Here is a 4,526-nt window from a genome sequence, read left to right as displayed (position 1 = left end):
CCCCCCCCCCCCCCCCCCCCCCTCTTTTTTTTAAAATAATTCTACAATCAACTATCCTGGAAAGGGGGTAACTACATCGCATGTTATATTCTGTAACTAGCCCAATAGATCACACTTGCTGAGACAACTGGCAATGTTTGATGTATACAAGGCTTACCGGTATGTATATTTTTTTTAGGATCCCATGTAGGCGGATGTGATTCTGATTCATGTCCTATCACACCATGTTTCACAAAAACTTGTCATCAGTGACAAATGACAGTTTTTGTGATAAGCTACTGAAATCCTTGCTTCTGATTGGTTATCAGCAGATTTGTCAATGATTTTTGTCATTGTCATTGAAAAAAGGCTTTGTGAAACGGGTCCTAGATCTTACCTTTTCTGAGCATCCACCTCTGTGATGTAGACTGCTTGGTTGTCGGGAGCGATGGGGGTACTCCCTCCTAGTCTTAGGTTGGTGATCGGTGTGAAGAGAGACATCGTAGATTGCGCTCGTTGATGGATTTACCTGCAAAATAACATCCATTAGAATGTCAAACAATGGTACACACATTTGCCACAATCTAAATATTTTGAAAAGAAAAGTCATGTAAACATCCTGAAGAGATCCCCTTTACCCTTTAAAACAGTCTAGCATTAGACCTACAATCAATACAGATCACAGATTACAAATCTGCATGTTCCCCACTATTTGAACATGTACAGTGTAGTACCCATACTGTACTCTATGTAGATGTACCTTTGATGCCTCATTCTTTGAATGCATTTATACCTATACACATATTTAAAATCAGGGCTTTTAAAGAGTGTTTTACCATGATCATTATGTTTGAAAGCACTCCACATTGTCAAGATGGGGGACTGGTTCTACATGGTTATTGCAGCAGTTCAACCAAATCATTTCCCCTGGGAGAAGGAATGTAGCAAATGTCTATTTTGTTCTTCAATTGTACATCAATTTCTTTCTCCCTGTATGTTCTACCCCTATTCTGCTGTTTTACTTATTTACTTTTATTTTCTAATAAAGTCTCTTCTTCTGCTTCTCCTCCTGCAAGTCCACCTTGCCCCCCCCCCACCCTCCTTTTCATTATTTTGCAGTTATTCTGTTTCCATCCTTATCTTCTTCTTCCTCTTCTTCTTCTAGAACTCTTCCTTCTTTTAACTCCTTTTCTTTCTTTTTTTCTTCTTCTTTTCTTCTTCTTCTCCACCTTCTTCTTCATCTCCGTCTTCTTCATATCTTACTTTCTCATTATCACACATGCTTATCATCTGTTTTTCTCTACTTACATCAAATTCTTCTTCCATTTACCTTCTTTCTCTAATTATTCTATTCATTTTCACCTTCCTGTTCTTCATTCTTTCTTTTCTCATAATTTCATGTAATGTAAGGTGATCCCATTTTCGTTCTTCATCTATCATTTTGTCTATTCTGTTTCTAATGCACAATGTATCTTTGCTACTTCCTGCCAATCTGCTTCTCATTTCTTTCTTCCGGTATTTTCATATTTCCCCTTTATCATTAGAATTTAATTGTCCTAATTATCGTTGCTTGTACTTCACAGAAAACTGATGCTAGTGAAGCCGAAGGTCACTTAATGAATGCACTTAATGAACTCTTCAAAAACATGTTCATCATTTAAGCCTTTTTCAAAACACCTAAACCTTTTGAGTATTTCCTTGGCTGACGTCTCTCTCTTATTTTTTCTTCTAAATGCTAGACAGATGATCACAAACATCCGAAGGGAAATCGACCATTAATGACTTAAGGAGGTTTGAAGGAAAAAGAGAATACTAATAGAAACAGATCAACTAATTCAGTTTGAATGACATCAGAGAAACATGATAGATCTATAAATATTCAGTTGAGAACATGGGAATTTCAAACTGGGTTAAGTGACAACAAAATCAGATGAAATATCAGATAATTCTACAATTGTCTCAAACACATAACAAAATGACAAGAATATCATTATTTTGAATGTTCCTATTGAGTTTGATCTTTTCTTTATTGATAACACCATGCTATAGACATAGGCCTACAGTACATGGAATACACCCTAAAGTTAGGAAAGCAAATGTCCATACTATAGGAGACTAATTGTCCCCATGCTGTCAAATGACCAATTAATAAAAGTCGAGATTCACAAAGATTTTAGTGAGCTCAGATTTCAAACAATTAAAAAAAAAATTCTTTTAGGATTTGACCAACCTGTTTCTCGGATTAACTTTTTTCACACAATTCAATCCGTTTTTCTTCTTCTTCTTTTTACATTAAGAAACAATTTTTTAAAATTGATATTTCTCAGCCATGTCAAAATCTCATGCATACATCATAAAAGCTTACTAGTCAACTAGTGACATAGGCTATATGGTATGTAGTTAGTTAGTTGACTACTTATCTTAGTAAGGTTTAATGAATATGAGCCCTGTACAACATGTACATTGTACCTTCAAAATCAGACCAAATCAAATACTAGGACCTTAGAGTTAGAGATATTCAATAGGCTCTATATCATTAACATTCACTACACCTCACTCTGTACTATCTACATCTCCTTTAGTTTGAATGTGCATTTACCTCCAGACCACAGACCATTAGGGCACATAAAGGGTTATGATTGAAGATAAACATAAATCTTAAATGTACCATCCATATCTAAGTTGGAAATCTAGTTGATTTTTTTTAAAATTCAAGCTCATATTGTACATGGACATGTTGGCATGATTTCTCTTTTGTGAAAATGATGTTACACTGTAGGTTACAAGTAAATGTATACAGGAGTGTTGTCAATCTTGCATTTTTTTTAAATCTAAAATATTATTACCTTAGAATATGAAAATAACCCACCAAAGGGAGGGGTGAGAAGCCTGAAAACATTATAATGAATTGACAAAATGTAAAATCAGGCACCAGGAAAATGCTAAATGTAGCATACAATGATCAATTGATCTTCACACAGAAGTAATATCAGCTGAAAAGGTGAATAATCAACATGTATAGTGAGATTATGTGAACATCTGAAAGCCAGAATAATTCTCAATTCGACCAACTAGACAACAGAATCAGTACTTGCGATGGCAATGATTTCATTCACCCACTGGTTTCTGCTTGTAATTTATGCATGATTAAATAGGGTGAAACAGGTTACAAAATGGAGATCTGAATCCAATGTATAGAAACTTAAAAAGGTGTTCATCACTACCGGTATATATAGCATGGACGCAGCAATTCATTTATAATTCATCAATACCCAGCATCATTAATGCAGCTACATGTAGGTGCTGGTCATGCTGTACTGAAGCTCAGTTTATTCCTCATATAATACAACAAGTACATCCTGTACATGTACATGTGTGCATGATAGACTAAAATAATTCAATCTATTGCACATTACAATTTGGCTCATATACTGTAGTTGCACTTTATAGCAAACATGTCTTTAAAGGTACTATGTCCCATTTGCAGGCCCAAAAAATGAAAAGGTTAAATTCCAACGGCATTTGAAAGACAATACTAATTTAGAACTTCCCTAAAAAAGGGGGGCTTGAAAATGTCTTTAAGTGGGAAAATAAAGACTTAGGAGCTATAGAGCCAATAAGTAATAGTCTGATTTTCAGACCATTGTACCGAAAGGTCGTATATATTTTATGCTGCGCAAAGATTCAAACAGTTTAATTTTGGCCATTACAAAAAGTGGGTTATTGATGTAGACAAATGCTCATATACCCTTTACAGCTCATTTTATGTATGTTATTACCAAAGAAGAAAAAAGCCAGTCAGTTACTCAATAGTGTCTGACAGTGAAGTCTAGCAAGTAAACGGGTTTCCTTGCATAATTTGAATATTAGGACACTGCTAACGTTTAAATTTCACAGATAGGACATACATGACACATTCATAATTCCTGCAAAGTTTTACAGAATTTAGTGTTGGCTGCAAAAGGGACATAGTTTCTTAAAATAGAGTGCTCATATGCTTCAAATTTTGAAAAGAGAAACCTAGCTATTTCTGAGAAGGATTTCTAAAAAATATGAAAACATTCACACAAAATATAGGTACCCCTGTACATCCATAATCCGTATATTTTTTTAAAGTTTAAAGCGCTCTGAAATTTGATACATTTGATGATACCAAATTACCAATACACCCCACAATTTGTGAATAATAATTATAATAATTCTAGCAATAATAACAATTATTAAAAAATACAATAATAGTGATAATAATAATAATACACGTAATAATGATAATAATACTAATAATCATAATAATAATAATAATAATAATAATGATAATAACAATGACAATAATAGGGTCAAGAAATCTATAGAAAAACGAAAATCTCCAAGAGAAAGAAACGTACAATCCAAATCCAACTGAATGATTCTTGTTCACTTCACAGAGTTCATACTATTCTGCAACATAACTTCCTCTCCATCTAGCCTTCTAGGCTTTTTTTTTAAAGGCCACATAATCAAATTAATGCCAAGTCTTTGTGAAGTGCCTGGTTATGAATGATTTTGTT

Source organism: Strongylocentrotus purpuratus, unplaced genomic scaffold, assembly GCF_000002235.5.
Source record: "Strongylocentrotus purpuratus isolate Spur 01 unplaced genomic scaffold, Spur_5.0 spur5_scaffold_8, whole genome shotgun sequence".
NCBI lineage: Eukaryota > Metazoa > Echinodermata > Echinoidea > Camarodonta > Strongylocentrotidae > Strongylocentrotus > Strongylocentrotus purpuratus.
The sequence above is the reverse complement of the archived record's forward strand: the minus strand, read 5'-3'. Positions refer to the sequence as shown.